At 39.1% G+C, this 23,608-nt stretch overlaps 1 protein-coding gene across 3 annotated transcripts in view; it reads right to left on the reverse strand.

Annotated features, from left to right (window-relative positions):
- LOC110966177 (inactive N-acetylated-alpha-linked acidic dipeptidase-like protein 2) overlaps positions 1–23,608 on the reverse strand; it is a 580,988-nt gene that overhangs the window by 460,785 nt on the left and 96,595 nt on the right. The gene's annotated exons all lie outside the window — the stretch shown is intronic.

Genomic DNA, 23,608 nt, shown 5'->3' on the forward strand with positions numbered 1-23,608 from the left:
TTTGATTTAAATCGATTTCAGTGGGATGCGGGCTTCCTCATGTCGTCTGCCCAGAATTAGCACTGTAAAACCAATGTATAATTGTCACAGCCCCATTCAGTGCAGATGGTTAGCTTTCTGTGGCACTACAAACTTTGTTTCCAAAGGGACCTATGTGTTGGGAAAGCACACACGTGTGTGTTGTGTGTGTGTGTATGTGTGTGGGTGTTTGAACATATGTCACTGCCATGCTGCCAGTTCGAGGTAGTAAATTCTCCATCATGACTATCAGTATGATTAAATCGAGGTACCTGGCCACATCCATCATGACACATAATCACAGAGAAGGTCACACAGGTTATGAACGAGGGGAGGGAGCTAATGGAGTAGGCACATTCAGTGCGAGTTCATTACTGTATAAAGCACATGCTGTGTATTTTAAATAAAACCTTTCATAACCCTGTTTTAATTGGTCAGACACAGACAGCTAAGGGGAGGACAAATATGAGGGAGTTTCTGTCATGTTAACTCAGTAATTTACAGTAAACCAACATGAACCGCTTATGTTTTTAACTGTCAAGCAACTTCCTTTGGTTTACATTTATTAACCGGTGCACTATTAAACGTTAAAGTGCATCAAAATGTCATGTATGCCCTCAAGCTCCCCATGAGGAAAGTTAACAAGCTAACATAAGGCACAGCTTCACACACACTGTTGGAATGTGTCCCCATTGTTAGCTTTCATTTTGTAAAAGTTAATCTGGTTTACAGGACATTACTAGGATTTTTCAGTACAGCAACTGAGCCCATACATGTAGCTGCAGTTGACTGTTAACCTTGCAAATTTGGGGGAAAAGATTGACGAAGAGCTAAAAAATCTTCAGTTTCTTTAGCTCCACAGCCTATTTTGTTATCTACCATCCATACACACAACTGTCTGTTCTTTGGCTGTTGGGTTCATCGTGAAACTATTTTGTCTATGTATGTAGCCCTGCTAACTGTGTTGTCAGCGTCGCAAAACGACCAAAATTATTGTCCAGCAGTTCTTGGGATCTTGGGATAGAATTTTTTTTTTTTTTTTTTTTGTGATTTTGTCAGTTTATAGTGGGCAATAATATGACATGAAAGCTGGAGTTGCATGAGAGAAAAGCCAGGTAGCAGTACAGTGTTCCCGTCGCTGTGAAGTGCACACTGACAAAGGTGATGAAGCTTTTGTAAACTGCAATAACGTGTGGAAATTTAATTCTATAAATTGCCTAAATGTTGTTCGCCACATTCATTGCTCCAGAAAGGCAAATAAAATCCCCATCCATGCAATGAATCTTATAGTGATGTCTCTCTGACTCTTCTTATCACTGCAGAATAAAGGCTAGTTAGCAGCTATAAGTGGGGATACAGTAAAGTCATTTAGCCTAGAACCAAATTAGGAGTTGAACAGCTAGCAAGGTAACACTCCTTACATGCTTAAGACAACTTATTTGAAGAGCTGTGTCTCAAATGGTATCCTGTTAAGAACAGAAATGTAGGAATTCATCAGAGGTCACCTTGAATATGATAGTTTTGGACAAATTTGTGCAGAGGTGTTAATGTACTACCCATTCGTAAACTCTGGATTAATTCTTCTCTGCTGGAAAAGGATGGCAATCATCAGTCCTCTAGTTCATGTTTTGATTCAGAGTGTGCCAAGAGGGAAGTAGTTGTGCACAGTTGGTCCATAGTCAATGTGTAATCGTAAGGGGAAAAATGAAAATCGATATGTGGTGGCAATGCTGATACTATTGCAGGTCATCATAAATACATGGGAAACAGTGATGTGATGCCATTCAATAGATATTTTCAAATAGCGCCAGATTCCTCTGAATTTTTTTTTTTTAAACAATGACCCAGTGCTATACCACACAACCATATATTCACCTTTCTATATACATATATATCTTGGTATAGGATACTGACATTAATCAGAAAGTGATATATTAAAAGACAGGAAACAGGTAAGCACAAAAGACAACCACTTTGCAGAAACTTGTGTTAAAGTTTCAGATGATTGTGGTGCAAATGTCAGTCTCAGAATATGTTTCTTAAATGCTGAAGTTGAAATTGTATTCATGTACATGCCAAGGAGCAATCCATATTTAATGTCACCCTGTACAAACATGGATCCTTGGTCTCCTGATGTGACTGTTAACAGGAAGGAGCATCATTACAGTCTATTAATAGACTTGTCCAAACGCCCCATCTGGACCATCTTAGGAACAGGTGACACGACACAAGGAGGTCAACACTGTGAATTCATGCATACTGTTATCACTTCTGTCCTGGAACAGCAGATACATTTTTTAAGACGTGACTGTTTCATGACCTGCAGAGGCGGTCCCAATGTAAAGTCTCTCTCCATGCACTCTCATAAGTGCATGTGATTAAGTATGCTCCTCAGGGTGTGATTCTGTGGTGGAGGTGCAGGATGTACTCAACAGGCCCTTTACACCTGAACACACACTCAAACAGTTCCTACGCTGATTACCAAAAACAGAGCACTAAATTCAAATTCACTCCGAATTATAGGGACTGCGGTGTGTGTGTGAATCGGCGAATGTGATTAATGCCCATCAGCCAGCGACAAATCTAGCGGCTTCACAGATAATCAATGGAAGATTCATAGAAACTGACAATAACCAAGGCAATTTTAGTTATATAGCGAAGGTACAAGGCCCTAATGCACAGCTGTATTGTGGTGCTCGTCGTTAAATGCATACACTTAAGAGAGTGAATGTTAAATCTTTCTTTATTTTAGTATTATGCTCTAAATAAGATCCACTGACAGCTAACCAATGCCACCCCTCTAGATTCGAGTGTCAATGTTTCAGAGCTGCTTGGTTTATAGCTGCTATTTCCATCCACAGGGGAGTGTTCAAAAATGCAATGGCAGAGTGCAAAACTACAGAAGCTAGCAATAATGAGGAGATTACACTGATCTCCTTTCACTTTTCTTTAGGACACTGCTTCCAAATCATTTGAGCATTTGACAAGAAAACGCAGCTCAGGATTTTGCTTTCAAGCAGCACTGATTTGATTCATCAAATTCAAACTGACACAAGAAGATTGTCGATCAAGAAATCTTTAATTAAACAAACCGGCAATCTGTTAAGTTCTAGCGTTTGTGTTAGGCTAATATGTAAAAGGATGAAACGTTTGAGTTTTTCTTCTCTGTGTTGGTGTTTAAGGACAAGATCAACAATGAATTAACAAAATAATCATCTGGCATCTAATTAGACTTCACCTTTTGTTAATAGGATTGTTTACTCTGCAACACTCTTCTCATCCATTCTACATCTTGTAATGCAATAATAGACAAACTGAATGGCATCCGACTTGATCATACGGATGGTGTGATGTGTAACTTCAGTCACACAGTGTTCTGTAGTGAACTTCTAATTGGATCTGAGATGGTATCTTCTCCATGTACCACCCTTTCTCTTTTTTGTTTAAAATAATTTTCACCTATTTAGATTATAGAGTCTTTAATATATGTTTTGTTTTTTTGTTTTTTGCTGGCTTGGCTATCAAATATTATATGTCTTTTCGGCTACTTTTTTTTAAAGAATTGAGTGTTTTTGATAATCTTAAGGGTTTCTGTGAGTCCTGCTTTGACCATTTCCAGAGTTTAACGTTTAAATTGTAAATGGATTGCAGGCCACTTAGATAAATCTATAATACCTGAACACACTGCACGGCATCAGCCGTTTTTCTGTGTTTGGCACATCTCTACATGGTCAGCCACATGTTTTCTCTTTCTATCCATGTTTCAGTAAGGAGTGCTGATAGTTTTAACAAGGGCTACACAATAAAGACCTGAGTGCTGACCCTCTCAGTTGTGATGGCAACTGTTGCCTGCTATATTGTGAATTTCACCAGCTATGTCAAAACAGCTTAGATGAATATCTACATTTAGGTATACAGGCGACAATGCTGGGTTTGGGGGGAAAAAAAATCACAATCCTCATGAGACCAGCCTGTTGGGAAAATTCACAGTCAGTGTCTGCACTTGGCCAAGCTGTGGCCTCTCATGAACCCTTGTCGCAGTCTGTATAACGTCCTCCACACTGTTCCACAGCACTGCTCTGTACTGAAAAATCAGTGGCAGGATTCCAGACAAGTATTATTCCTAAACTTATGCTTTTCATTTTATCTGTCCATGTGAAACTGCTACACAGTGTGCATGGACGCCAAGGTCATGGGAATGAAAGGGTTTTAATCACCGCAGCAAGCTTGAGGCACTGCACACGGAGCGCCTTTAGCTTACTGAAGGCAAGGAACCCCCTCTTCGAATTACAGTGATAAAAGCTATGAATTAGGACTTGATTATGTCAAGAATTACGACTTGATTAAGTTTCTCTCCTTTTATGAAAATCCTTTTTATTTCCTGCACCCCAGTTAAGACATAACGAAACAGAAAGATTCATCTCCTCGATTCGGATCAAGTCCAAGCAACCTTTTGACCCATCGCCCTTCAGCACCATGATAGCCACAGTATCGGGTTTATAGAACAGAGCAGTATATAGATCGAGGCAAAGGGAAAAAGTGGGATACCTCGAAAGAATAGATAGTGGAAGAAGGGAAGTGAGACAGTTTTTTGTTTTCCTCTCTATCTTCCTTTTTTATTATGAACTACTTGGTGATGGCGCAAATGAAATTTAGATTAGTCTTTACGCTTGACCTGTTAACCCTTTAAGCTTCAGTCAATTCCAGCCGTTTTCAGTACAAAAAATCGCTAATATTCTATTTTTAAATAAAAAAAATTACGAAAAATACGGGGAATATTGGACGGCCATCGCGAGGTGCTTTTCCTTGAAAAGGACCGATTCGGGGATTTTATACCGACTTCAGGACATGTTTTGGACAAAATAGTTTACTGGCTTGTGTCATCTGATGTAAAAGGTTGGATTATGGCCGTTTTTTGTGGAATCTTTTTTTTTTGTGTATAATAATGAACCCGGAAATGTGAGTTGCGCTGTGTGCGTTGAAGCCGTGTATAGAGAACGGATGGATGAATATTTGTTTTTGTCGGACAAATGTGTTTTTCTCACCCGCTGTGGTAATCGCATCTGAAAGTGGTTTATACCGGCAGATTCATGAGAATCTAAGCTTTCCATCGGTGTATAGTGTTTGTATAAGCGCGTTTGCGGCCGTCGGACATTCTTGAAAATCCTATGCAAATTAGTAGGTGTACCGCCGGCGGTACACTGAAGCTTAAAGGGTTCACTCCAAATGACAGAAACAGATTGTATAAGCAAGATAAAAGGAAAGGGAGAGCACAGGTAGAAAGACAGAGTGAGGAAAGACAATATGAAGGAAATGAGGAGAGCAATGTGATCTCTCTCTTTCTTTTTTAAAACAGTTTTGGAAGTTAGAAAACAAGAGTTGAAAGAGATGAAAAAAGATGAGAATCAGGGTGAGACGAACAGACAGGAAAACACATGAGGAGAAAAGCGATGATGGGAGTGTTGATGGCAATATGTAGGAGGATGAGGTTGAGTAGAGACAGATGCCAGGAATTAGCCACCCCCCTCCCCCAGCTCTGTTCCTCTCTATTGGGAAGAATGTGCTTTAACTGTATCATATGCCACATATACGCACACAAGTAGTGACATCGAACATCAGGACGCATGTTTTTATGTCTTTGCTGTGCAGGTGATTTGACAGAGCAACAGTCCATAACCAGACATCATGCAGACACACACATTCATATAGAACACATACGCAGTGCACATTCTGTGACTGCAAGCTCATTTAAGCAAGGAATTTCCCCTGAAAAGTTTGAGCAAAGATTGTAGCAGGTTACTGACAGACAATAAGTTAACAGATTAAATGTTCAATGACTGAATCTTAGTTAATAATTATTGTTGTGTTATTTAAATGAATTGCAGGCAGCATCCTGTTGCTCATGATTATGCACATTTGGAGACTAAACATTACAATGTCGATAGACTGACAAACAACTTCAGTTACACTGTTACTGTAGTTTGACTGTAAGCTATTGCTGAGACCACAGACTATATTCGACTCATTAGTACAGCCACATCATCTAAACACAGTGAGACACGTGGGACGTTTATGTAGAGGTATACGCTTTGGTGGGATCTGGTCATTTTTTAGACCCTCCAGAAAAACGCGATTATGCGATCGCATGAATTCCCGCATTAATCATCAAAATGACGCTGATTATGCGGGGGTCAATTATTTCCCAAAAGGCCGCATAATCCCCGCAAAACAGCGCATAATTCCCGCAAGAATCTCACATTTCCATGAAAAAAGAGAAATATGCGGGTCCCACTTGATTTCACAATTTCCGCATAAGATGAGAAAACTATAACCAATATAAACGGAGTTGTGAGTGACTTTATGTGACGCCCGGCCTGATGTCATCAGTTCGCGCATTCACACACAATTTCCTCGCATAAAATGGCATAAAAACTCCGCATATTTATTCGCATAATCAAGGATTTTAGCCCGCGTTTTTCTGAAGGGTCTAATTTGTTGATGTTCACAATCCATTTTGAAGCCTGAGTTCGTCACATATATATTGGTCCACAGGATGTTAGAGGTAATCAAGAAAGAGAAACAGGACACTACCTATTACATTACATTACAATCTATTCACACACTGGCAAAAAATAAATCAATAAAACCTTTGCCACATAGAAATTACAATTAGTTCATGTAAATTGCATCACATTCTTAAAACATAATAACAGCTTGAACACTGGAATTGACTTTGGCTGCATCTTTTCAAACATGAGGAATTGCTACTTGTCACTGTGTTGTATTATAGTATATTCAATGTCTTTGGACTGTTTTAGAAAACAAGCAGTTCAAAAGACATCATGTTGGGCTCTGGGAACATGCAAAAGGAATTTTCCACCACTTTCTTACATTCCAGAGCAGTGGTTCTCTAACTTTATTCTTTCATGTTTCCTTTCTGAAGCAAAAAAACCAAAACATTTTGCACCCCCGCCCCAGCACTTCATTACCTCAGTTTTATCAGTAATTAACAACACAGAGGAAACTACTGATATACCAAATCAACTTGATTTTTCATTCAACGAAACAAACAAAATATTTGCAAGTTAACGTCATTATCCTCACAGTGTTTTTGATTGTGTTAATACATTAATAATAGTATTCATGCAATTTCAGCTCTGCACTGAATTCTTTCATCTCCAATCTTTGCACGAACTTTCCATTTTCCACAAATATCATGAAAAACTGTTGACCAAATTAGCTGTCAATGAACTTTAACATCCATTAGTTGGTGATGTGATTTTCATCTAACTCTAATCCTTTTGCATGACGGCAGCACTGATTTTACTGGAGTAAAATGTCATACTTCATATGTGTCACTTTCTCATGTCATTATATAAAAGCATCGACCACTTTCCTATAGTCCGAGGACATACAGAGCTAATTCACTGCTGATCTCAGCAAAGAGGAATTGGATGAACAATAGATCGACCAAATTTAATAACAGGAGTTTAAGCTAGTGTTTTGCAAGTCCCGCAACCCGCTGGGTCCAAGATAACCCCTGCTGGCACTGGGCATAGAGGAAGATGTTTTTTCGACTACAGTTACAGTGGGGCGTCTCTGCTGGAGAAAAATATAATAGTTGGAAAGCTCACCAGCGACATGTCACATCCACAGCTCCACCGAGTCAACAATGGATCGATGGAGCGCAGCTGGCGAGCACCTTGTCTTCGGGAAGTTATCACAGAAATGATAGAACCTTGTAGTAATGCTGCCAACAGTCTGTTGTTGGTTTGCACCAGCTCTCTGTCAAGAAAGACACTTATCCACAGTTGTGTAGCAACTGTCAACACATCCATGAAGTGTCTAACGGCCTTCTCTGTGTTCCTGTCATTCGGGGTGCACATGGCAGCATGGTGCATGTGGTCCCACCCACCAAGTTTAACAACTTTTCAACATATCATAGGGTCATAATGTTGGGTGTCAGATGTATCTACACCATTTTCTGTATACATATAATAAAAAAGTACACAGCAAGAATCTTCATCATCTTTATTGATGGATAGGGAACAACCCCAAGCTAAATTTTCACAGCGATAGCTAGATCAGAGCCACTTACTTACTGTGGAAGTCATCACTGAAACGGTTGATTGGTCATTTCAATAATCAATAGATCATGCAATTAAAAAAATAAATAAAATTTTAAAAAAATCATAACTGGCAGCCCTAATCTTCATTATGGTTCCAGCTGCTGCAAAACCAAAAAAAAAAAGAAAGAAAGAAAGAAAAGAAAACAGATCACTCTCCATTATAAGGAGAAGAGCATGAGTATGAAAACAACAAAGTGTAATAATTAACAGCATGTACTGTGCTGTATAAATACATCAGGAATGCAGCAGGAAGTTGCGTATTTATCACGCTATGCACTGACATTCACAGGCATACACAACACTGGTGTCACGCATTGCAACACAAACTGAAATCTCCAACAACGTGTGGCAAAATCAACATCCCGGTGTCTTATAGAGAAATAATCCAAACTAATTGTCTTGACAAGATGTCAAATGTTGAACAATTAGACGTGTTAAATGGGCCAGTAATGACTGCTGAACATGTTGGCCATATGGATAGGCCCCACTGAGATCTCACTGTTGGCAAAGGGCCCACTGCTCTCACATCAGAGAGACAGAAGCTGAGAGAGCAGGTGAATGGAGGACTCGGGGAAGTGCAGGATAAAGCTGATTTTCTCCCACTCGTTCAGCACAAAGACATATTTTATGGATGGAGGTGTGAAGTGTGACACAGATGGCGAGATGGGGAGACAGGTAGACAAACAAGCAGATAGAGCCGACACAACAGAGACACAGAGTAAAGCTTTCTAAAGATTTCACAGATTAGCCAGTGATGCAGTATATTTCCAGACGAAGTTATCACATGGAGAAGCAATCTGCTCACATTCGCTCACTTAAAGGAATTTTGATTCTGAAAATATTTTTGTTACAGCAAAATGAAAACACGATGTTTTTGTTTGTTATCAGTCAGGGACATAATTCTTGTTTGTCAGACTCCTTTGCACCTGTGACAGCGCTGATTCTGCCACCTGCAAATTACTGCAGCCTCATGTTTGTTTCTGTTGTCGAGAGCCGCTTTCGACCCCGTTCTTCCCTCACGAGTAGTTTAATTAATATGTAGCAGCAAGACACGTTACACAAACCATTAGAAGTTCACATAAGTTGAGCTGTGGCCTTATTTTGAGGCTAAATGTGACTGTCAGTTGCACACATTCTTGTGTTGTTATATGTAGTTTTCTCGTCCTGAAATGTAAACAGGAAAACAGGAATTCTTTTAAATGTATTTATTGTTTCGCTACAGATCCCCCCCCCCCCCCCCTTCTTTTGGCCTTCTAAAATCTAAATTAGCATGATTGACTACAATACTGATGTTTAAAATGTCTCAAGCACAGACAACCCCGATCAAGTCAAACAGTCCTTTTAGATAAAATAACTTGGTTTAGGTTTGAAGTAATCTGACATTAGAACACCTTTATTTACTCACTCACATGTGCCTGCAATAACTGAATGTGAAGGCTCGAAGATTCTCTGCGCACAGCCACTAAGCTAACGTAGCCTGCACATAATGCATTTAGGGTACAGTGCTAAAATACAGTGTCTGGATAAGCAGCATGGAAGAATTTTTGGGTGTGATTTTTAAAAATACTTTGCTTCTATAAGATGCACTGAATTCATGTAAAGATTACTGCAACCATACTTTGATGGAAAGTTGGACATTCACTGGAATGTTGCATGACAGTCTTAAAAGAAACGGAAAGCCACAATGAAATATTCATGAATTCAAAATATTCATGATTAACATTTTGGCCATAATAATGCTGCCTCACCTGGAAGCCTTGGAAGAAGTTAGAGACACCATAGTAGATGATTACTTAGATATTAATCAGCACAGGCGTACAGGGAGGAGGGTTGCAATAAAGAAGAAAGCTGCTATACTGAGGGAACAAAGAATATCTTAAAAGTGAAGACCATCAATACTAACAGTGATTTTTACATTCTGAACAGTTTGCAGCTGTTCCAGTGTGGCTGAAAATAGATTTTTACATATATAATGCATGACACTGTGCATAGACGAACACAGGGCAGCTACCATAAACTCATGGGAAGCAAACTGTAATAGAAATCGTGGATGTTGAAGTAGAGAAGAGAGATGTATGTGCGCTTTCATTACCCTCGTTTCTGCCGATTGCCCTCCATGCTGAATGCTGTTAACTAAAGTAAGTGTGAACCACAGGCTTCTATCACTTCCGAATGCCATCCAGTGTAATCACCACTTCAAATGACAGCAGTGTTGGCAACCACGCTTGAGGAATGCTCTGTAGTGATTCAAATACCAAACTATAAACACTTTCCCCCTTCACTGTGTGCATTAAATGGTATACAAAGGCCAGTTCTACCACACTGTAGGTGGGGTCGTGGATTGTAGTACAACTGTGCAGAGGCTGTAATAAATGCAGGTTTTTTTCTTAGAAGATATACATATAATATACAATAGAAATCAGCAGTATCAATGTAGTGTCTTAATAAAGCCTCAAAGTGTCCCCTTTACCTTGTTGCTCTTAAAGCCTCTCTGACTGTTCTGGCCATTACACCACATGCATACCCTATTTAGATAAAATAAAACAAAAAGCAAACAAAAAAAAGTCAAGGGGCTCGCCTGAGTCTAATTTATGATTTGCAATTTTTTGCAATACTTTTATATAGTAAATAAAATTGACATGACTTGACATGTCGTCACACATGAAGAGCTGAAAACTGAAGCTTAAATTATCCTAGGAGCTTTGGTAAAACCATAAATTATCCTTTCTGAGTCAGCATCACCCCAATGGCCCGCAAGGGCCCGTGCAATGTAAATTCAGTCATTTGCCCATGAGGCTCCTGAACGACTGAAGCCTAAAATTTATGACTGCACCGACTAGCACATGTGAATCCCTGGAATATAGAGTTACACAGTGTAGCATAAACAAAACTGCAGGCACAATTGCTGTTCATGCTGCTGCCTACATGAGAGCTCCTTTGGGAGTATATCAGAGCCTGAACTTCCCTCTACAGATAGTGAAGTGAATGCATATACCATAATATTGTAGACTAATTAAAATAATATTAAAAAAAACCTCTACATCAACATGGAGTAAAGTTATTTCTTCTGGCTGAAAATGACAAACACATTAAAAACAGTGAAATGATATCAGTGGTCAATTTTACCAGTTTTTTCCCCCTGTTTCTTACTTTTTTACCAAAAACACCATAGTCAAAATAGTTCTTGGAGAAAATGAAGCCATTGTACCATTTCAAATGATACTGCTAATCTCTACCATTTTCTTAAGTTTTCTAATACAACATTAATGGAGAACTGCTGATGCCAAAGTTCTCTCATCAGTTAGTCAATTTTAAGTCCTGAAGAGTTTAATAGGCTTGCTATTAGGGTTCATCACTGAGAGAGAGCTGCGTGTTGTGGCCACTTGCAAGACAGAAAAAGGCTATAAAGACATATTCAAATGTTTTCCAAGTGGCAGTGACCACATTGCAAAGCTTCATCAAAAAGCACAAGGAGTTCCACACGAAGAAAATCTGTGTGTGGTAGGAAGCCAAAAGTAACCCTTGTGTTGGCAAGAATGGTAGTGTAAGAGGCCAAGAATCCCCACCAAGACTTTCCTGATGAATCTGAGCAATTCTGGTCTAAAGATCTCAAGGCACACACTCCAGGAGACATTGCACAAGACTGGAGTCCATTCACACAACCAAGAAGGACTCCTTTTCTCTAAAACAGATTCACAAAAGCTCACCTAGCCTTTGCAAAAATTCACCTGGACAAAGAAGAAAACTTTTCAGCATGAATTCAACAGTCAGATGGGAGGGAAATGGAGTGATCCTGACCTTATTAGTGAAACAAAGGAAATGTGTTCAACTACAAAAAACAAAACAAAACAAAAAAACCAACACCATCCCCACAGGTGGTTAGAATATAGTGCTTTGGGGGTGCTGGAAATGTAAATGCATCATGACAAAATAAAATTATAGAGAAAACATCATGCAGCCTGCAGCAAAACTTAACTTTGGGCAGTCTTGGACTTTTAAACAAGACAAGAATCTGAAACAGACAGCTAAAGCCAAAGCAAATAAATGCCTAATGGAAAACGATACCAACCTTTCGGAGTGGCCTAACCAGTGTCCTGACCTAAATCCAATTAACAATCTTGAGAGGAAACTGAAGAAGATAGAGATGGCAAGGAACCCTTCCAACCTCCAAGACCTGGAGATTGTCACTGCAGAGAAGTGGCCCAATGCAACAAGTTTGTTATATATAAAAAAGCTAGTGGCAGATAAAAGCTTTGCCACTGAATACTGTAAATTAAATGAATAATTTTGGACATGGCCTTCTCAGTAAAATAAGAAACTTAAAATGTATAATTATTATCTCTTACGCAGGGTTTTACTAGTTCGTATTATTTTTTATGTCATTTCAAGACTGAAAAGATCTTTTGGTCAAATAAAAATCCAACCATAAATCAAAACTGAACCGACACATGTTCACACAGGAACTATACATTCACAGCTGAAAAGCTGCCATGGAAGGTACTGAAAAGCTATCACACATACTTGTAAAACGTACTGAAATGCTTGAATTAAAAAAAAATCCTTTCATATACACACAAAATTATTCCTACGCTAGACTGAAAACCATGTGCACAGGGAAGTGAAATGCTTTGACATACACTACTGAAAAGCTCTCAGAAACTGGTGAAACCCTTTACATAGACTATTGAAAAGCTTTTGCACATACCAGAGAGTAAGAGAATTTCAGCTAAAATGGAAAATGGACAAAGAGAAGGCATTTCATAATACATCACAATGATATCTCCCTATCCCCCATTGGTGGCCCAAGCGAAGGAGCACAGGGATCTTGGGATTTTGTTCAGGAGTGATGGGAAAATGGAATGTCAGGTGGACAGACAGATTGGTGAAGCATCAAAAGCAGTGCTGTCGCACAGTGTTGAGAAAAAAAAGGCCTAAGCTGTAAGGCGATGCTCTTGATTTCCCAGTCAAATAATGCTACAATCCTCACCTAGGATCTGATTAGCGACCAAAAAAATAATATTAGCGGCCAGAATAGGGTGGCTGGGCTCAGCCCAGCGTTAAGGAGCTCAAACATTCGGAGGGAGTTAGGAGCAGAGTCACTGCTCTGAGCCACCACACATCTGGTTAGGACGCCTCCAGGACACCTTTCTTGAAATGTTTTTTGGGCACATCCAACTGGAAGGAGACCCTGGGGTAGACCTAGAAATCGCTGGAAGAACTGTATATCTCATCTGATACGGGAACATTTCAGGTCATTTCCAGGAGGGGCTAGAAATGTCCTGTTTAACCTGCTGCCACTACAACCTGACCCTGGATAAGTGAAAGAAAATGGTTGAAGGGGTAATACTGATATTGGCTCAACAGCCTGCAAGCCACCTATTTGAAGCAGTGGAGTTACCCAACATGGACATTAGAAACCGTATATTGTGTGCATGATCTCCTGCAGTCAACAGTAGCATGCTGTTAATCTGGCGCTATTGAAAGAACAATGCCAGATGACTATCCAGCATGTCCACACTTGGTAGGTGCAATCTGTTGTTGCCTGATTGTTGTGTCAAGGTTCTGATAGCCCTAACCAAGATATTAAACAACATCACTGCTTCAACTCAGGAACTTTTTAGGTAATCAGTGTGGTGAACAAATGAATGACAGTCAACCTCTATCGGCAGCGTTCAGTTGAAAGAGCTTCTGTATTCTTTCATCTTTTTTATGTAGCAAATTCTGCATCTGTGATGAAACTGCTTTTCAGTCACTCTGAGGAAAGCCTATTACATTGCTTTTATATATTGCTTTTGGTCTAATTGATCCTACTTTAGACAGAATTGTTTCATTTTCCACAGTGTTTCAGGGTGCCATGAAGGTAGCCTGCATGGCATCAAATTGAGAAAGCTCATCTGCTCATAATCCAGAATCCAAATTCTGACATTTTAACTTTCACCAAGTCATAAAATTGAAACCACTGACATTTGACATGAATGACACAATCATTTCAATACAGTGTGATGTTCTGCTAGAGAACCCTGAGTCCTTATATTCATGTTAATGACACTTTGACCAGTGTTACCTACCTAAACAGTGTTGCTGAACTAGCACACTAACCAAGAGCAGCAGCTTCCCTCAGTAGAACAAAGACCCATGCCATGTTGCAAAAATTGCTCAGGAATAGCTCAAGGAATATGACCTATAGACCAGGGTGTTGACCTGACCTCCAAATTCCCCAAATCCTCATCTAATCCAACATCAGCAGGATATGCCGGAACATGCTCTATCCATGGACATCCCATCCTGTAACTCACAGGATTCACTGCTAATGTCTTAGTGCCAAACACCGCAGGACACCCCAAGAAGTCTTGTGTCCATGCACCAAAAGGTAAGGCCTGCTTCAGTCACATGAGAGGGAGCTACACAATAACAGGCGGGTGGTTTTAATGTTATGACGCTGTAGTTCCAATGCCATGTTTCTTATCTAATCTGCAATATTCGGTTGGAAAGTGGAGGCATAGCAATATTTATACCAGATGAGCAATGGTTGTGGGGTTGAGAAAGTTAAACTATCCTTTGATGAGTCAATCAAATCTTGGTGTGGAACAATACCAGCTCCCCCACCTACACACAGTCACAAGGGACAGGAAAGTCAGGCAAATAGAGCAGATGAGAGTCTACCTCTTCGCTGGGTTTTGAATGTGTGTCTGGTTGTCTGTGACCTGTCTGGTCCTTCATTAGCAGTCACTCACCAGACTGCAACAACTAACTGCATCTAACAAAACAGAAAGTGCTGCTCTCCATTAAGATCCTCTTATCCCAGCCATCCACTAAATCAGCTCTCTCCCTACAGACTCCCCGACTTTGATGACATTGCTTCAAAGCAGTTTCACTTTCCCTTTAATCTTTAATGAAATAATAGTGCCGAAGAAGAAGTGATGGGCATTTATGTCACGTTTAAAGGGAGATTTTGGCCCGCTACAAAAATTAACAGGCCTGTTGCTCTGAAATAAAACTGTTCGCTTCCCAACGGGACACTGCACCTCTTTGACATTGGACAAAAATAAATAGTTTATTGGATTCCCTGTAATTTTCTTGTCTCTGACTTTGACAACTGCATTTAAAAACAGAGTCATCAGCAGCATCTGAAAGGCCTGCTGGGTGTGAAACAATTAGCTTTGTCTGACTCGGTTCATTTTCTTTCAAACTGGAAGTGACAGGACATAAATATACGTTTTAAAGAGTCAGTTTCTACTTAAACCTTTATGTTTTGTCGCACTGAATAATGAAATGAACAAGCTGCTTTTTAAGCACAAGTGCAGTATTAAGCAAATGGGGAGAACTGATTGCTTGCATTATAAAACAACATACTTTTTAAACACATTTACAAAACACGAACCAATAAATCATTTGAGTGAGTTAATATTTACGAAGCCTGTGCCTTGATTGCTACGAACAATTCCCCACAACTGCTGCCTTATTATCAGCCCAGTGACAGCTAATTAAAATCATGTTAATTAAGTGGTAGAGTCGTAACAAGCTCCCTGTGTGTCCAGCCAGAGCTGGCCCAGTCAAGCTGCAATCGAAAGCAAGTTTAAACTTGTAAGGAATCCTCATTTTACATTCAAATAAATGTTTCTCCAGGGGAAAACTAAATTCAGATCCAACATAATACCCATAATATACATTTTGCTTTAGTTTTTTTTCTTTATTGTGTTTTAGGTAGCAGTTCCTCTGTGTATTCTGTTAGAATTTACTTTTTGATCTCAGTTATCCATAGTGCAGGATGAGCATACTGAATTGGATACTCGATATGTGAAGGAGTATGAAAGAGCAATTTTACAGAATCAAAAACATATTGCCTCCTACAAAATAATAACAGTATAAACAAAATGTTATCTGAGTTTTGGGGTGCATTTAGTGGCATGTTATCTGTTGAGTTTGGAAGAGAAGGCAAAATCTTTGGTTTGTATTGATTCTGTTTGAAAGAGATCCAATCAAGGATCATCAATAGTGATGAGTTGGATCTCTAGTTACAACCCTGAGCCCATACAAAGCTCTTTAGTGGAAGAGCCTGCAGTCTCTAAAGCTAAAGAGGGTGCAACAGGAAAGCAATATAGCAAAGAGTCCCCTCATCGTTTTGTTCGACAATTACAGGACTGACCACTGGTAAATCCATCCTGCACAGGAACATTCAGGTCAAACAACCTGAGCTGTGGTGCGACAACTGCGTCTGGTCACAGCACAGAGTTTATGCAAAGGTTACTGGAGGCACCAACACAATTGTCACTCCTCACCAACCCTACTTGCCAGACCTGGCTCCCTGGAACTGTGTCCTCTTTCATTAGGAGCACTGGAAGTGGTGTATTGCTGTAAAAGGAGATTACTTTGAAGCGGGTGGCACCTAAAATTGAATGCAGTTCCTGTTTTTGTTTTTTATAGTTGCAGTCTCTGAATGTGTTGATCACACTTTGTATGAGCCAGTGTTAAAGAAATGTAAAAACAAATTTTATGGCTACATTTGCTTTACAAAATGGAATAAAGGCAGAGGCGTTAATCAGGACATGATTCACACTTTTTACAATTTAGTTTCTCTTGAAAATCCAAGCTTTAACTTCTAGTTCAGCAAGACGATTTGTCCCATTTCAGAGTATGTTTTTTTTTTTTTTAACACACATTCTCCAAACATATAATATTTATGTGCCAGTGTAACAGCATTAAGAATTGAAAGGCGTGGGCTCCTGTGGGGCTCGAACAATGGCTATCAGATGTGTTGAAAATGAAAATATTCACAAGTTAATGGATTATATGTTATGGCTTTCACACTCACCAGATCTTAACTTAACACCTATTATAGAAGTGACAGGACATTTTCAAAAAAAAAAAAAAAACACTATGCAAGAGAATATGTTTTATACAAATGCTGTCCAATGCTGTATTGCTTTGTGTGAAATACACAATATACAACCCAATTTTATCACGTAAAACATGGTTTTCTTAAATTTCTTACAGAACATGCAAATGAGGAAGTGGTGTCATATTAGTAAAGCAAATACAGTGACAAAGCAACGATAGATAAGAAAATGCTCCTCAGTGATGGTAACCATAGGTGTCACTTTTACAATTGCTGCTCAGAGCTTAAATAACATGTTTACGTTTTAAGTTGACTCTACAGACCATATCTTATGCGTGTAAATGGGTATATGAGCTCCTGAAATGCCTTCTAAACATAAAACCTATTTGTTGATACGGGAGCAAGAAATGAAAAATACAAAAATAAAGCAGCAGAAGTATCACAGACTCAGAAATAAAGATGTGGTTGGAGAAAAAGGGCGTTCACAATCCCCAGGGCGCTCTAATCGTTCAGCCTCCAGCATTTCTTAAAGGGACACAAAAATCTGCATTGTCCCCTATTTATGCAGCGATGACGCCTTAAATGGCACTATGGAGCAGGTACAGGTGTTTAGGGGAGATAAGACCCCCGCCTGCCTGCTAGCACTTCCCATCCTGACACCTTTAAAGGGCTTTAGCCGCTAGCAAAAAAAGGTGCTGATGGGTATTTCCAGGTGCCAGTCTGTCAGTCATTCTCCATTTCATATAGAGACCCCAGGAGGAAGAATGATGGAGGAAGAAGAGGACGGAGGGCTTGTCATCTCAGAGAGAAAAATAAGTTAAAAATAGAGTGATATAGAGGGGGCAACACATTATAGATGGGAGAGAAAGGGAGAGTCGTAAACTATCTTTCCAACTGGCATATGAAATCCTTCTCTGAAAAGTCTCTGCAGTAATATTGTCAGGTTTCCTTTTGACATGTAAGACAAATCTTGACACAGATGAAAAAACATCAGACCACACATACTTGTGGGCGGAGTCTCGTACAATATTTTTTACTTTGAGAGGAAAATGCAAAGATATTCTAATTTCAGTGGTATATTTTGGTTTTGTTAACATATATTACATATAAAAAGTCTAATTTAATCTTAAGGGCTTCATCAATCCAGGACTTTCTAATCTATCTTCAAATTATTACACATAACATGGGGCAACATTAGCAAAAAATAATTTATCATTTGTGAAAGCGATGTAAGAAAATCAATTTAACACTAAATTAATCAAAATTAGGCATCAAGAGTTGTTTTTTTTTTTCATTATTTCTAATGTGTTAGTTAACAACTATGCTGAAACAGGCATTTTAAAAAAAAGCAGCAACAGAATCCCAGTGGAGTCAAGTGTCTGCTCACACACTGGACCTCAGGCACCAACATTTTTATTTTCTTATCCTCAGCTTGTCTGTGACTTGCTCTTCTCAGTGTTCCATGTGGGACTGACTAAACTCTTTTAACAGAACAAACATGTTGCCTTTTCTCAACATGATAATTGTGACTGGTTTCTGAGCAGGTGCAAATTTGTGAGATCTAATCAGCAGCATAATACTGCACATGTCTGGAAAACTGCCAAATATCACTACCTGTTCCCTTCTTTATGGGGCAATTTAATTTATGAAAATATAATGAAAAATGAAAAGAAGAAAAATAATAAGCTAAGACGAACTGAAGAGAGACTGATTTAATGTGACTAATAAAATAAAGTGTTGCCATCGTGCAATATGCTGACAGAGACAGATGCTCAGAAATATGTCACAAAAGTCATACAATCCCCCCAATAAACACCACAAGCCAATGATGATGAAAAAATTATCTGTAAAAATGCATTAACCTTGTCTAAAGCTATCCCATATTTCACACTTTATCATATGTAACTCCTCACTCATCAAGATGAAGTCATAGTTTCGAGTCAAATAAGTGTTGTCTGCAGATTATGAGTCTGTTCATGATTCATACGACAGGTCTGGACCGTCCGAGTTCAAATCTCTTCATATAAGATTTTTGCATTAGGCTCAGTGAACTTTCCTCATTAGCTCGTCTCCAACTTTTCACGGCCACTGTTTGGTGCTCGGCAGGTAGCTTGATGAGAGCAGCTCGCACTCAAACAGTAAATTTTAATAGGCTATAAAGCAGTAAAAGAGGATGAAAGTCAGTATAACGAAGCTGAGGGTCAGTTAAGATAATTTTTGAGGAACCCTGTCTTATATTATAGAATAATTTCATTTAACACAAAGCAGTGCTAGTTTGGATTTTACATCCGGCATTGCTCCGTTTTTTGTTTTCTATTTGGATTTTCACGCATTTGGGACTACTCTTGTTTTCAAAACTGAAGAATACAGACTATGACTGATTGATAACCAGGTAAAAGTTAAATAATGTGTAAAAGTATATTCAAAAAATTTCAAAACTATAACAATAGACCTTGTTTCCTCTCCATAAAAAAATTTATATGCTGTTCTTCATCCTCTGATACAAAACTAAACAGCTTTCTTCTGACAGGACTTTTGTTAATTGAAGTCTTGAGTTGATTATTTATAAAATCTATCTGTGATGAAGTTCCTTTTCTATCAGTTGGTGAACAAAATTTGATTTATTGATCTGATGGTGTGCTCATTTTGATTGGCCTGATTGTGCTTGAGATACAACTGAAGACTTGATATATAACTGCTGTTTGCTACAAAACACACTCATAAATCCATATACATTAAATTCAGTCCAGTATGTTTTCAATAAATCAGCCTGATGCCACAGTGAGTCTGAATGTCATGCTAGAGGACACATGACTTTTACTTTGCCCTTATTTCTGTCTTATTTCGCTCCAGCATACACACACACACACACACACACACCTACCTACACACACACACACACACCTACACACACACAGAGAGACCATATCTGAAACACGTAGAACCTCATGATGTATCCCTCATATAGTCTCACCTCTCAGAGGACACAGACATTGTTAAACTCAGGCAGGAAATGAGTTCTGAGCCATAATGTATGACACACAGGTCCCCCCCGATCGCCCTGCCCTTCAAAACTGATGGATACTAATATGTCACTTCATGAAAATGTGTCATGAAACCGGGGGGAAAAAAATGGAAACAGCAGAATACAGAAAGATGGAGGGAGGAAATGGAGCAAAAATGACTCACAAATCTATCAGAGGCGCTTTAAAGTAGGAAAAGCAATGCTTCTAAAAATGCCTGTGTTGTTCCGGTGCCTTGTACCTGCACACTGATGAGATCCTTCCCCTCACAGCGTTACCTCTTCATCAACAGCTGTGCTTTCTGGGCATGCAAAGAAAAAAGTAACATAAAATCACTGCTCGCATCTCTCTTGTCCATTTTCTTTCCCCCAATTTTTCAGACACCCAGCAGCCATCTAAAGGGAAAAAGGCTTTTCCTATTTCTGCCTCCGAAGACACTTCAGGGGCCTGGGCGTGAGTGCATTGTTCAGTGGAGCAAGGCATTTCCTGCCGCAAAATAAGACCAAAACCCATCCTCCAGGCTGAATTATTAAAAACGCACATGCCTAAGAATGCCAGTGTTCATGGGAGAGAAGATGGGACGGAACAGAGGGGAGAAGAAATGGAGGTTAGAGGAGAAAAGGGTATTGACTGGGAGGATGTTTGACTCAATTTCTGTCTCTTTTCTCAGATTCAGAGATACAACTACAGGTCCATTGGAAAAATCACACCTGCTGTGAATGACAAAAAAAGACAGGCAGCCATTGTCCTTCAAAATGACCCCCATGACCATTAAGAAAATCATTTAATTAAGCTTATAGTGTCCAAGAAACCAGTGCTGACCATTGGTAAAGACAATGGTGTATGGTGCCATAAATCAAGTGCTTTGTGCACCTAACCTTTACCTCAAACCATCCTGGTTTTGTGTGTCCAAAGTGAACGCTTATGCTTGAGACAACAAAACCCTTAAAATCAAGGATATTTTCTTAGACCATGTTCCTCCAGAGCCAGAGAAGACATCATACAACTGATTTTGTGATTGCTATTCATGATTGAAGAGCATTTTTCTTTGACAGTGTGGGAGCTCCATTCTTTTTCAAAACTTACATTACCAGTCAAAAGTTTTAGAACGCCCCGATATTTCAGGTTTTTAATGAAATTCAAGTAGGTCAAGTCCAATAAATAGCTTGAAATCGTAAAAAAGGTAACTGGTGAAGTACCAGAGGTTTTAAAAAAAAGGTATCCAAAAATGAAACCTAATGTACATTTCAGAATTATGCAAGGAACAGGGAACAAGAAATTGGTTATCAAGTCATAGCTTTCCTGAGAAATGGAAGGTGATCAAGCCTTCAAAGTTGGCTACCAAATCCTACAGGTGTTCCAACTTTTCTTGATTACTTACAACACCTTTTCTGTCTGCACAAAAATAATGTTGGAACACACCATGGCACCATACCCCAAGAGCATTTTTTGAACAGTATTGTACTGCAGAGTGGAAAAAAGGCGAGGAAAAGGCACTTGGCAACAGAAGAGAGACAAACCATCATAACACTTAAAAATGTTTAAAATGTTTTTTTCTACAGAGAAATTGTGAAGAAAGTCAAGGTGTTAATGAGTACGGTTTTCTTCACCATCAAAACTCCCTCAGAAACTAGGGGAAACTAGAAAAGCACTCGGAGAGCGCAGACCTCCGCCAGTCCATCTGTTTTTCTGTCTGTCTGTTTGTCTGTTAACAGCATAACTCAAAAAGTCATGGACGGATTTTCACCAAATTTTCACAGAATGTCCAGAAGAGCAAAAGTAACAATCGATTAGATTTTGGAGGTGATCCGGATCACCGTCTGGATCCAGGATCTTCTTGAAGGACTCTGTACAATTGAGAGATGTTACTTAATAGTGGTCGTAGTGAGCAAGTCTCAGTTTCAACTGTGAACAGAAGACTTTGAGTTGCAGGTTTTACAGGTGGAGTTGCAGAAAGAAAGCCATTGCTAAGATGTCAGAATAAGAAAAAGAGGCTTGCCTGGGCCATGAACACTGCCAATGGACTACTGAAGACTGGAAGAAGGTATTAAGGACTGATTAATCGAAATTTGAAATCTTTCGATCATCACGCAGGATTTTTGAATGCCGTCGAGTAGGAGAAAGGATGGTTCTTTAGTGTGACATCAACTGTCAAACATGAAGGAGGAAGTGTGATGGATCCAGGGTCAGTGCCTTGTACAGAGTGAGACGTCCCCTAAGCTAAAACAGCTACCACTGCATTCTGCAGCGCCATGCAGTACTCTCTTGTATGCGTCTAGTTGAAGGGCTCATCCTACAGCAAGATAATGACCCAAAACATAAGTCCAGACTATACCAGAACTATCCTAGGAGAAAAAGAGATGGAAAACTTGAAAACATGGAGTGGCCAGCACGGTCTCCAGACTAAAACCCCATCGAGCTGGTTTTGGGATGAACTGAAGAGTGAAAGCATAACATAAAACATAAAAGTGTCACACATTTATGGAAATTTATGCAAAAGAATTGGAAAGAACTTTCTGAAGAATATTTGATTGCCATTGTGGAAAGAATGCCATGAGTGTGTTCAGCTGTTTTGTCTGTCAAAGGTGACTACTTTGTTGAGTCAAAAGTTTAGAATACATATTGGTTTCCAAAGATTTTTTTTTAACTTAATTTGTTTATTGGTTTTGTTTTCATTCCAGAGTATAATGAGGCATTAACATGTATAATTTCCAATTAAAAAATTGGAAAATTTGGGGTGTTCTAAATCTTTTAAACAGTAGTGTATGTTGAGACCCCAGTAACCTCTCTAAGCTCTGTGACATCCCTATTATAACTTATAACGGGATTAGAATGACGCATTAATTGAACACAGTGCTCTAAAATAATAATAATAATAATAGTAATTCATTCTGAATTTAAGTGTAATTTGAAATTCAGTCCATTATGTGATACAAGGATTTGGACAAGAGTCATGTCTGTCCGCTGCATCTGTTAATATAGAGAGTTAAATTTTTAATTAGGGTGGTCATCCGTGACAACCTTATTTCTATGTAATATGCAGAGCTTTTGTATGGGTTCCATAGGCTTGACCTCACTTTTCAGGCAAACTGCTTAATGAAATTTGCATATACTATATGTGCAATCAGCCAATTAGGATTAGCTGATTCTTTTCTCTAAGGGCTACTCTGACCTCATTCTGCATCCACCAGAGGTGAATCATGACCCTTTAAATTCTTCCTTTATACACGTCTTATCTCTGTATTTCTTATGATGCATGAAATACTGCTTTTGAATTTTTCCTCAGTCATTGGCGTAAGAGGCTAATTTCAGTCAGTCAATTAATGGAACAGATTACTCCGCAACACCAGATATGTACAGAATTGATATTTGTCTGACAAGCTTACCAGATTTGCCTTCCTGTGACTTCTCCCGTTACACTGGGAGGAGTGTAGCATTGCACAAGGAGAGTACTTTGATAGGGATTGGAGACAAACTTAAATCAGGTACAGATTTTTATAGGCATAGTCTGAACTTTTTGATTAAACGTGATAGTTTAACTGCTGACAGATTATATCCTTGTAGCTTCTGTCTTCTACATCTCTAACAAATGAAACACGGAT

The sequence above is a fragment of the Acanthochromis polyacanthus genome, chromosome 4, assembly GCF_021347895.1.
Source record: "Acanthochromis polyacanthus isolate Apoly-LR-REF ecotype Palm Island chromosome 4, KAUST_Apoly_ChrSc, whole genome shotgun sequence".
Lineage (NCBI taxonomy): Eukaryota > Metazoa > Chordata > Actinopteri > Pomacentridae > Acanthochromis > Acanthochromis polyacanthus.